Consider the following 12,304-nt stretch of genomic DNA (forward strand, 5'->3'; position numbering starts at 1 on the left):
AGGCCAATATATATACTTCGCACAGACAGTCACCCAAGCCGGGAATCGAACCTGTGTCCCTGGTGCTGTGAGGCAGCAGTGCTAACCACTGTGCCACTGAAATGTATTTATTACTTGATCAGCAGCTATTTGGTTCACTGAAACAATTTGACCTCCATGGCCATGTAATATCCTGAGCTCCACTGTGACAAACAAGAGCAAGTCCACATATCAGGATTCCTCTTGCATCATGGTAATGTCATGCCCAAAGGCAGCATGATGTTTTTGACATGCAATTGCCATTTTCATTACCAGAGTTCTTCTGTTGCACCTCACTCCACATTCGCGGCAGCTTAAGAATAAGAACAAGCCATTCGGCCCATCGAGACTGTCACCGCTCAACTTAGATCCTGGGGACAAAAACAGAAAATGCTGGAAAATCTCAGCAGGTCGGACAGCATCCGTGGGGAGAAAATAGAGCCAAAAATTCGAGTCTAGATGACCCTTCGTAAGAGGTCTGACCAGCTCTGACGAAGGGTCATTTAGACGCGTAACATTGGTTCTATTCTCTCCCCACAGATGCTGTCAGACCTGCTGAGGTTTTCCAAGCATTTTCTGTTTTTGTTTCAGATTCCAGCATCTGCAGTAATTTGTTTTTACCTTAGGTCATGGGGATCCTTATTTGATTGCTAAGAACTTGAGAGTAAAGGAATCCATTTTTGTTGAGCCCAGCGCGTCCCATCCCAAGCTGGTGAGTCTCGGTGTGTCGCAGTGCTAGCTGACTTTGAGCTTAAGATCACATTTAAAGTTTCAGAGTTGGGAGGACACAGCAACCCTGTTACTTGGTAAATTCCGTCAAAAAAACTGGCCTCGATTATCAGTTATTAACATTTACAATTATTCCCCCTCTGGCATGCCAGATTAAACATCTGTTTCTCGCTAAAGCATTCAAATCTGAAAATCCTGTTCTTAAAATAGCTGTATTAATCATTTTTTTTTGTTTTTAAATCCAGATCTTCCATCTGTTTGGAAGCATAATTCTGTGTTAATCTTCACTAGGTCTGCGGCAAAGACCTTAGCAAATGCAGTGCAAAACCTAGTCTGGGTGTCTTAAAGCATTCCCCAAGCTTGCGAAGGAGCCTTCTCGCTGTTTTCTCATGCAGCAGAGAAGGAGGCCATTCATCCCATCAATTTGGCAGAGAACTGTAAGATGAGATGAGCAGCATCCCATCACAGTGATGTCCTGTGCAAATGGCACCTCATTCTTAAGTGTTGTGAATGTTATTGCCATGTGGCTGTCGGAGGAGCGCTCTGCCCAAAGGCAGGTCCTTGGCTCACTGTCAGCTGATTTGCCCCTTTCCTTGGCAGCTTTTGTCAGTGGGGGGTTTGCCATTGCCTTCCATCCTCGGGGGCAAGGCGAGGAGGCAGGGACAGGAATCGAACCTGTACAGTTGGTTCTATTCTCAACAGTAGTCACCATAGGCCAGATGACCATAGGCCCCTTTGAGGGGAAGAGCTGACTAGTGGTGGTTTTAGCCTAAGGATCACCACACTTCAGGTGAGGGGCAGGGTTGAGAAGGCAGGGCCTTCATGAACAACTTCAGCTGGTAGGGAATTGAACCCAGGCTGTTGGCATCGCTCTGCACCCACTAACCAGCCATCCATCCAACTAAGCTAAACTGAACGCCCCCCCCCCCCCTCACCCCATTGTTATGTTCAGAGTTGCATAAACAGATGGGCAAGAAACAATACTTTTCACTGTATACCAGTACATGTGACAATAATAAATCAAATCAAATCAAAACAATGCGCCGAATGGCCTCCGTCTGTCCTGCAGGGATTCTATGATTCTAAGATTGATTTGGTGAGGGAAATTTCTGGACATTTGTGGCTGCTTCTGAGTCCTAGGCTCCTGGGAAAGGCCAGTTTATCAATGGAAGTGGCCTAGAAAGCCACTTGGCTGTAAGAGTTAGGCAATTGCTGTTTGACAATATCAGTTTCTCCCCTTGTCTGTGAAGCCCACATTCCCCCATGAATGAATTTATAAAAAGGTACCTGCTGGTGGAGAGAGAATGAGCAGGATCCAGTCACAGATTTGTTATGGCACAGAAGGAGGCCATTTGGCCCATCGTGTCTGCACCAGCTTTCCAAATGAGCATCGTGACTCAGTGTCACCTCCCTGCCTTTTCCCCATAACCCCACACATGCTTTCTATTCAAGTAATTATCTAGCATCCTCTTGAATGCCCCAGTTGGGTCTGAGGTTGGACATCGCAGGCAGAGTTTTACACCGGTTGAAGTTTGTGGAGTTTGGAAGGAGTTTGGGGCGGCACGGTAGCACAGTGGTTAGCACTGCTGCTTCACAGCTCCAGGGACCTGGGTTCGATTCCCGGCTCGGGTCATTGTGTGGAGTTTGCACATTCTCCTCGTGTCTGCGTGGGTTTCCTCCGGGTGCTCCGGTTTCCTCCCACAGTCCAAAGATGTGCGGGTTAGGTTGATTGGCCAGGTTAAAAATTGCCCCTTAGAGTCCTGAGATGCGTAGGTTAGAGGCATTAGCGGGTAAATATGTGGGGGTAGGGCCTGGGTGGGATTGTGATCGGTGCAGACTCGATGGGCCGAATGGCCTCCTTCTGCACTGTAGGGATTCTATGATTTCTATGACATTAGAAAAAAATCAAAGCAGGAGGTGATAAAGACACGGCTGAGAGATTCCGCAGTTCTGGATCTGAGAAAGAATTGGCAATATTGCAGAGGTGGAAACAGGTGGTGGATGGATAGTACATTTCTGACACATGTTGCAAGTCGGACAGTTAGACGAGTGAACTTGGTTCTAACAGACGTAAAGGAAATTTCCAAAACCTGAAGTTCCAGTCAAGTCCTGACCACGTTCCAACATAACGTAAAGTTACTGTAGTTCTTATATACAATCATATACACAATCAAACAAGGCCATACAGCCTCTGGAGCCTGCTCCACCATTTCATAAGATTGTAGCTGATAATAACCTCAAATGTGCATCCTGTCTATCCCCAATAGCCTATCACCCCCGAGCTTGCTAGGAATCTATCCATTCTTGCCTTATAAGTTCATAAGATATAGGAGCAGAATTAGGCCATTCGGCCCATTGAGTCTGCTCCACCATTCAATCATGGCTGATATGCTCCTCATCCCCATTTTCCTGCCTTCTCCCCATAACCTTTCAACCCATTACCAATTAAAAATCTGTCTCACTCCTCCTTAAATTTGCTCATTGTCCTTATAAATATCCAAAGACTCTGCTTCCACCACCTTTCCACAAAGACAGTTCCAAACACTCCTGACCCTCTGAGTGAAAACATTTGATTTCACTGGACGATTTTTTCAATCCCCATCTTATTTTTGTTAAATTCATTCATGGGATGTGAGTGTCACTGGCCCAGCCACCATTTATTGCCCCTCCCTAATTGCCCTTCAGAATCATATAATCCTTCCAGTGCAGAAGGAGGCCCTCCAGCCCATTGAGTCCGCACAATCTGTTTGACAGAGCATCTTACCCAGGCCCACCTGGCTCTATTCCCATAACCCTGTGCACTTACCATTGCTAACCCACCTAACCTACACATCTTTGGACTGTGGGAGAAAACCAGAGCACCCAAAGCAAACACACGCAGACTCAGGGAGAATGTACAAACTCCAGTCACCCAAAGCCAGAATTGAATCCAGGTTCTTGGCACTGTGAGACTGCAGTGCTGACCACTGTGCCATCGTGCCACCCTAAAGTGGTAGTGAGCCACCTTCCTGAACTGTTGCAGTCCATGTGATGTAGGTGCACTCACACTGCTGTTAGGAAGGGAGCTCCAGGACTTTGACCCAACGATAGTGAAGGAACGTCAATATATTTCCAAGTCAGGATGGTGAGTGGCTTGGAGGGGAATTTGCAGGTGGTGGTGCTCCCAGGAATCTGCTGCTCTTGTCCTTCCAGATGGTAGAGGCCACAGGTTTGGAAGATGTTGCTTAAGGAACCTTGATGAGTTCCTGCGGTGCATCTTGTAGATGGTATAGATGGCTGTTCATGGGTGGTGTAGGGAGTAAATGTTTGAGGAAGGGATAGCAATCAAGCAGGTTGCTTTGTCCTGAATGGTGTCAGCTTCGTGAGTGTTGTTGGAGCTGCACCCATCCAGGCAAGTGGGGAGTATTCCATTATACTCCTGACTTGTACCTTGTAGATGGTGGACAGGCTTTGGGGAGTCAGGAGGTGAGTTACTCGCTGCAGTATTCCTAGCCTCTGACCTGCTCTTGTCACCACTGTGTTTATATGGCTGATCCAGTTCAGTCCCTGATCAATAGTAACCTCCAGGATGTTGACAGTGGGGGGTTCAGTGATGGTAATCTCCCTGAATATTAAGGGATGATGGTTAGATTCTTGCTTGTTGGAGATGGTCATTGCCTTTCTACTTATGTAGGAAGTAACATTTACACCACACTTGAGCCCAAGCCTGGATATTGGCCAGGTCTTGCTGGATTTGAACATGGACTGTTTCATTGATGAATCATAGAATCATAAATCATAGAATCATACGGCATAGAAGAGGCCCTTCAGCCCATCGAGTCCGCACCGACACATTAGAAACACGTGAACTCCCACCTAATCCCATCTGCCAGCACTTGGCCCATAACTCTAAATGTTATGATGTGCAAAGTGTTCATCCAGGTACCTTTTAAAGGCTGTGAGGGAACCTGCCTTTCCCACCCGCCCAGGCAGCTCATTCCAGACTGTCACCATCCTCAAGGTAAAAGGTTTTTCCTCACATCCCCCCTAAACCTCCTGCCCCTCACCTAGAACCTATGTCCCCTCATGACTTACCCTTTAATTAAGGGAAATAGCAGCTTCTTTTCCACTCTGTCCGTGCCCCTCATAATCTTGAACACCTCGATCAGGTCACCCCTCAGTCTTCTCTGCTCCAACGTAAATAACCCAAGCCTATCCAACCTCTCCTTATAACTTAAGTGCTCCATCTCAGGCAGCATCCTGGTGAATCTCCTCTGCACCCGTCCTGTGCAATCACATCCTGCCGATAATGTGGCGACCAGAACTGCACACAGTGCTCCAGCTGTGGCCTCACCAAAGTTCTACACAACTCCAACATGACTTCCCTGCTTTTGTAATCTATGCCTCGATTGATAAAGGCAAGTGTCCCATATGCCTTTTTCACCACCCTACTAACATGCCCTTCCACTTTCAGAGATCTGTGGACAAACACACCAAGGTCCCTTTGTTCCACAGAACTTCCGAGTGTCCTACCATTTATTGAATGCTGTCTTGTCAAATTACTCCTTCCAAAGTGTATCACCTCACACTTTTCAGGGTTCAATTCCATCTGCCATTTATCAGCCCCTTTGATCATTCTGTATATAACTTCTTGTAGCCCAAGACACATTGCCTCACTGTTAACCACCCGGCCAATCTTTGTGCCATCCGCAAACTCACTAATCTTACCCCTCCCCACATAATCATCAATGTCATTTACATAAATGATGAATAATAGGGGGCCCAGCACAGATCCCTGTGGTACACCACTGGACACTGGCTTCCAGTCACTGAAGCAGTCATCTGTCATCACCCTCTATCTCCTACAACTGAGCCACTTTCAGTATCTAAGGAGTCACTAAGGATACTGAACAATGTGTAATCATCAGCAAACATCCTCCCTTCTGGCCTTATGATGGAGGGAAGGTTATTGATGAAGCAGCTGAGGATGCCTCGGACACTATCTTGAGGAAACTCCTGCAGTGATGTCCTGGAGCTGAGGTGATTAACCTCCAATCACCACAACCATCTTCCTTCGTGCCAGGTGTGACTCCAACAGAGTTTTCCCTCGATTCCCTTTGACTCCAGTTTTTCTTGGGCTCCTTGATTCACGCCCAATGAACAGGTTAGTGCTGAGTAAGTGCCGCTTGATGGCATTGTTGACGACATGTTTTGTGGGGGGCATTACTAATGATCGAGAGTAGACTGATTGGGCGGTAATTGGCTGGGTCGGATTTGTCCTGCTTTTTGTGGACAGGACATACCTGGGCAATTTTCCACATTGCTGGGTAGTTTTAGTGTTGTAGCTGTACTGGATCAGCTTGGCTAGGGGCACAGAAAGTTCTGGAGCATAAGTCTTCAGTTTTATTGCTGGAATCTGCCTTCAGCCATTTCTTGGGTGGGACGGGACATATCCAGAGATAGTAATGGTGGTGTCTGGGACATTCTCTGTAAGTTATGATTCTGTCATTATGAACAAGTCAGCCTGTTGCTTGACTAGTCTGTGAGACAGCTCTCCCAATTTTGGCTCAAGCCCCCAGATGTTAGTAAGGAAGACTTTGCAGGATCGGTAGGGTTGGGTTTGCTGTTGTTTCTGGTGCCTCGATTGATGCTGGATTGTCCGTCTGGTTTCATTCCTTTTAGACTAGTAGCAGTTTGATACGACTGAATGGCTTGCTGGGCTATTTCAGAGTCACATTGCCTTGGGTCTGGACTCACAGGTAGGCCAGACTAAGTAAGGCTAGCAGATTTCCTTCCCTAAAGGACATGAGTGAATTAACGAGTGAACCAGATAGCATCTAATGACAATCAGCCGATGGTCACTGTTAGACCAGTTTTTAATTCCAGATCTATTAATTGGATTTAAGTTCAATCAGCTGCCATGTCCCCTGAGCATTAGTCTGGGTCTCTGGACCACCAGTGACAATAGCAGCACATCACCGCGTCCCCTTACCTTGCACTCCTTTAGTTTCACTGGCTAGCAGCGCACTTGCCAAGTCTTAGAAATCATCTGTCATTGTCTTTTCCATTTGTCACACCACTTAACCCTCTTCGAGTGAGATTTACAATTAATGCTCCTGACTTCTGGGCAGTTTTGTGCTGTTCCCCTTGCAAACAAGGCTAGAACTGTCCAACCTTTGAATGATTACAACCTTCAAAAGAATAAAGAACAAAGAAATTTACAGCACAGGAACAGACCCTTCGGCCCTCCAAGCCTGCACCGACTATGCTGCCCAACTGAACTAAAACCCCCTACCCTTCCAGGGACCATATCCCTCTGTTCCCATCCTATTCATGTATTTGTCAAGATGCCACTTATAACTCACTATCGTATCCGCTTCCACTACCTCCCCCAGCAGCGAGTTCCAGGCACCCACCACCATCCTCTGTGTAGAAAACTTGCCTCATACATCTCCTTTAAACGTTGCCCCTCACACCTTAAACCAATGTCCCCGAGTAATTGACTGTTCCACCCTGGGAAAAAGCTTCTGACTATCCACTCTGTCCATGCCTCTCATAATCTTGTAGACTTCTATCAGGTTGGCCCTCAACGTCCGTCGTTCCAGTGAGAACAAACCAAGTTTCTCCAACCTCTCCTCATAGCGAATGTCCTCCATACCAGGCAACATCCTGGTAAATCTTTTCTGTACCCTCTCCAAAGCCTCCACATCCTTCTCCGGGAAGAGATTACAATCTCATGCTCCTGAACTGAATTGAAACACGGCTGACCACAGATTTGAAAATAGACTGTTATAACTCAGTATGTCACCCAGACTCCAGTGTGTTCCCCCCCTTCAAAGAGGCCGCGTACCATTGTTAATCCATTTGCTGGTTCAAAGGTAGATTCAAGTCTCTACAAACCCCAGTAATAACCTTGATTACTGTTTGTGTTATTATCTGGTTGGACCAATATAATGTTACACCTGTACACTGATAAGGCGCAACATGAACCTTGTCTTATCTACTCTCAGCAGCTGTGCTGTATAGTTTTTTGCTTACTATAAGAGTGAACAATATCTGTTACCTAAGATATGCTTTATTCGATCATACTCCACTACCAAAGAATTAACTCCAAGCGATATCATGATAAACCAATGTTTACTGACACCATTGATCCTGCACTGTAAATATTATGCATTAACAGAACACCAGAACCCAGTGCCTGCACAGAAGAACCACTCCCTGCACAAAAGCAGTTAAAGCAGAACGGGATTAATCTGCAAAATTGACGTTTATTCAGGAATATCTGAGTGCTTACACTATGACAAAATGCAATCTCGCTGAACTCCCTCTTTCCTAGATGTCTGGTGGCGCGATCTCTATTCTTCAATTCTTAGTAGATCCCAGGCTTACAGGCAAACTCAGATGAGGAATCACAGGTCTTCATTAAACCAGACACTACCAGGAAAAGAGGGGTGAAAAGGGAAAGATTTTTGTCGCTCACGGAGCCAGCATTTTACATGACGATGATCCTTTATTGGTTTAATGGTTTATTGACATTACCTGTTTTGAAATAGAGAAATTCATCTTTGTGGACTGTGAGGGTGGCACGGTGGCACAGTGGTTAGCACTGCTGCCTCACAGTTGCCAGGAGCCAGGGTTCGATTCCGGCCTCAGGTATTTGTGTGGAGTCTGCACGTTCTCCCCATGTCTGCGTGGGTTTCCTCCGGGCGCTCCACTTTCCTCTCACACTCCAAAGATGTGTGGGTTAGATGGATTGGCCATCCTAAATTGCCCCTCAGTATCAGGGGGACTAGCTAGGGTAATTGCATGGGGCTATGGGGATAGGGCCTGGGTGGGATTGTGCTGGTTGCTTTCCCGAGGCAGTGGGAAGTGTAGACAGTGTCAGTGGGTGGGAAGCTGGTTTGTGTAATGGACTGGGCTTCGTTCATGACGTTTTTTGGTTTCTTGTGGTCTTGGTCGCGGGCTTGGAGGGCCGAAGGGCCTGTTCCTGTGCTGTATTGTTCTTTGTTCTTTGTTCTTGTTCTTTGTTAGTCAGAGCAAGAGCCATACCAAGCTGTGATACAACGAGAAAGGATGCTTTCTATGTTGGCCTTGTAAGAGAATCTCCTGAATTGAATAAAAAGAATTGAAGTTTGTGCGTTAAAATTTCTTTTCCTCTCCGGTGATTGTTCAGAGTTTGCTTAATTATCTTTAGGAACTGGCATTTGGGTGACTTGCATCACTTTAGCCACGCTGTCCCTCCCAAAAATAAATAATTCAGTCATATTAACTGGCAAGAATCGAATAGATGGTCCCAGTTCCAACTTTAAATTTAATTTGCTGCACAAATGGACAGCGCTTTCTTTGTTCCGACCTCACAGGAGTGACGAACCGAGAGGGACCAGAATCACTGAAGAATTGAACTGCCTTTTTATGTTGAAATTTAGGTTTCTCTAGTTTGTGGATGGGTCTCTGGAGAGGGAGTCAAAGGTAAGATTAAGGTGGCAGGATTTTAATTGACACTTAAAAGGTAATTTGTCCCTGTGTAGACCCGGAAGTGAAGAAGTTGAGGACATTGCTCACTTTGACTGCTGCAGGCAATGAGTGGACATCTGCTCATCTTCATCCAAGATTTCCTTGCAAGGAATTGCAGAGGTCAGAAGGATAGGCAGAAGCTTTTTTGGATAGGTAGAAGCTTTTTCCCAGAGTGGAAGAGTCAATTCGGCACGTCCGCTATTGCCTCAGCTAAGAGTGAGGAAACTCCACAGGAGATAGTCATCAGACTAGGGACCTTAATATCCAGGACACTTAGCCTGCTATCATCAGGAGAATTCTTTATTATGTCTTACCTGAAAGCACTCCAATTGGAGTCTAGATTCCTTTTGATTTCAGATACTTGAGCCAATAATTTAATCTGCAGATCCTGTAACATTGACATGTCCTACTGGTGCACAGAACAGCTAGATAGTCAACATCTTTTCCCAAAGGTAGGGGAGTCTAAAACTAGAGGGCATAGGTTTGAGGTGAGAGAGGAGAGATACAAAAGGGTCCAAAGGGGCAATTTTATCATACAGAAGGTGGTGAGTGTCTGGAACAAGCTGCCAGAGGTAGTAGTAGAGACGGATAGTAGTAGAGACGGCCAAACGCGGGCAGTTGGGACTAGCTTAGTCATTTAAAAAAAGGGGTGGCATGGACAAGTTGGGCCAAAGGGCCTGTTTCCATACTGTAAACCTCACGAATCTATGAACTACTAGGGCACATAGGTTTAAAGTGCAAGGGGCAAGGTTTAAAGGAGATGTACGAGGCAAGATTTTTACACAGAGGGTGGTGGGTGCCTGGAACTCGCTGCTGGGGGAGGTCATGGAAACAGATACGATAGTGCCTTTTAAGGGGCCTCTTGACAAATACATGGATGGGAATGGAGGGATATGGTCCCTGGAAGGTTTTAGTTCAGTCAGGCAGCATGTTCGGTGCAGGCTTGGAGGGCCAAAGGGCCTGTTCCTGTGCTGTAATTTCTTTTTTCTTTGTTTTGTCCTTTGTTAGGTCTGCAGGAGCCAGAGCCTTCCTAGGTGCTAGGTTATTCAGAGAGGGTCAGGAAGCTGAACCTTGGTCTGTAGACCCTGTGGTGAGGATATCAGCCCTATGCCTATTTCCTTTGCTCTATGCAGCTGCATGTAGTTGTACAGAAGGCAGCTCCTGCTGTTGTGGAGGCTGCTGAGTGTGGCATCTTGTCCCCAGAGATTCAAGTCATTGCTGAATGTGTGGATTTGATGTTACTTGGCAGTCCCACCAGCAAGAAGGTGAGATTACCCTCAAGTGGAATCCAAGGCACTTGATAGAACTTTCACAAAGTTGCTATTCCCAACGAGACCAATGACTCCAGACTGAAAGAACTGTCTTTCACTGTGGCTAACAACAGACCTGTCGGTTTCACCCTTTGTACTGTCGATTTCAGGCCAGTTTCACTCCACAGTGATCTCCAGCTGTGCACTGACCTTCTCCGACCTGACAACACACATGGCCAAATGGGGGAGAAGCCGTTCATGATTTTTTAAAAAAATGATCTTTAATTGCCTTTTGTTTCTAGTTGCCTTTTTTAAAAGCTCCATTGCTCCCCTGCCTGAACCAAGGGCGTTCCCAACGGGAAACTTTCCCAGGCCGCATGGCAGTGAGTGTCCAGCTCGCAACCAATGCCAACTGTGACCTCAAACCGGTCGTGCTTGGACCCAATGGCACTTGTGGTCTCAAAGCGGTGCAGGTGTGTGGTGAACTCCCGTCTGAGCTTATCCCTGCTCAGATGGACTTCTACACGGATCGCAAGCTCCGAACCCCACCCTCCCCAGGAGCTGGAACCCCATAGCCCAAGCTGCCTTATAGAAATGCCCTCAGTGCCCTTTCACATTGCACAGAGAGGTTTCTTGCATGGGCTGTGCTGCACACCTTCATTTCTATGTCCTTGCCTGTTGCCCGGACACACCTTGTTGCCATCCGGTGGCGGAGGTCCCAAGTGGAGATTCCTCTTTGAAAGAGTCCTCCCCCTTAACATCGGGGCCTGGGTTGGAGGGTGTGGCATGCAGTAGTCCCATTTAACCACAGGTCGCATTGGTTCATGGACTTCCAAGCTGCCTGTCCATTATGCAGCCTTGTGCAGTCCATGTTTATGTAAGTTGCTTTAGACTGCACCCCCTTTTAAGTTATTTAAAAAACCTTTCGTTACAGTTTTATTTGCTCCTGATCTATGGGCACCAGTGTGGAGAGGGGTGGGGAAGGATGTTCCTCATGAACCCGCCTTTTGGGCCTGGTTAATCTTACCATCAACAGGTCCAGGCAATAAGGGTCATCCGAACCAACTGTCTGTACATCTACCGCATCTAATCACGGCTGGGTGTCCCTGGAGAGGGAGCATGCAATGTCCATAAGCACCATCGAGGCCTTCCATGCTTGGTGGCCACCACAGGGACTTGAATGCCTTATCGACCCCTTTAATCACATTTTAGTTTGATGCTTTAAATTTCATTTGTGGATTGTTTGTGTTGAAGGTCATATTCCTTCAAGGGGCTGTCACTTTACTTTGTCCCTCAGTTTGTTTAATTAGGTTTAATTGGTTTACACAGAAGAGTTGGGACCTTCCCTGGGAAAAACCGGGAGAGGTCATGGGTGAAGTCGGGATCCTGAGACACTGTAAATTCTGGGGCATTTAACTTCCTGCATACACCAGAACCCACCTCCACTTAGCTGGGATAATTCTGCCCAATGAATCTGGGAGGATATTCATAGTGTATGTGCACATATACACAAAGGATAGACAAAAGATATACTCACTCTATGTACCAGAGATGACAAACTCAATTTACATGGTGGATCTGATCCAATCTGCTGGCACTTGGTGTGGGCCATGTTCAGTAACAACTATTTTGCGCACTCGAGTAGAAATTGGTATACGTTTTTGGAATGATGCACTTTAACAGACTTCATTTGTGAATGATTTATGAATAAGAAAAGAGCCGACCCCTTGGCTGCACCTAGCTCTGTTAATGTTGCCTTCCTAAGAGAGGACTCCACCCCCAGGGGTGATTCCCCACTTTGAATCCCAATT

At 46.5% G+C, this 12,304-nt stretch overlaps 1 protein-coding gene across 3 annotated transcripts in view; it reads left to right on the forward strand.

Annotated features, from left to right (window-relative positions):
- The window catches only part of LOC144500523 (leucine zipper putative tumor suppressor 3-like), a 235,981-nt gene that overhangs the window by 148,106 nt on the left and 75,571 nt on the right, over positions 1–12,304 (forward strand). The window contains exon 1 of one of the 3 annotated variants that reach the window (XM_078223614.1): positions 10,309–10,333. The exons of the other annotated variants lie outside the window; for them this stretch is intronic. The gene's annotated coding sequence lies outside the window, so the exon portion shown is untranslated. Of the gene's footprint in view, positions 1–10,308; positions 10,334–12,304 lie in introns of those variants that run through there. 3 annotated transcript variants of the gene reach the window in all.

Source organism: Mustelus asterias, chromosome 1 (assembly GCF_964213995.1).
Source record: "Mustelus asterias chromosome 1, sMusAst1.hap1.1, whole genome shotgun sequence".
In the NCBI taxonomy this organism is placed as follows: domain Eukaryota; kingdom Metazoa; phylum Chordata; class Chondrichthyes; order Carcharhiniformes; family Triakidae; genus Mustelus; species Mustelus asterias.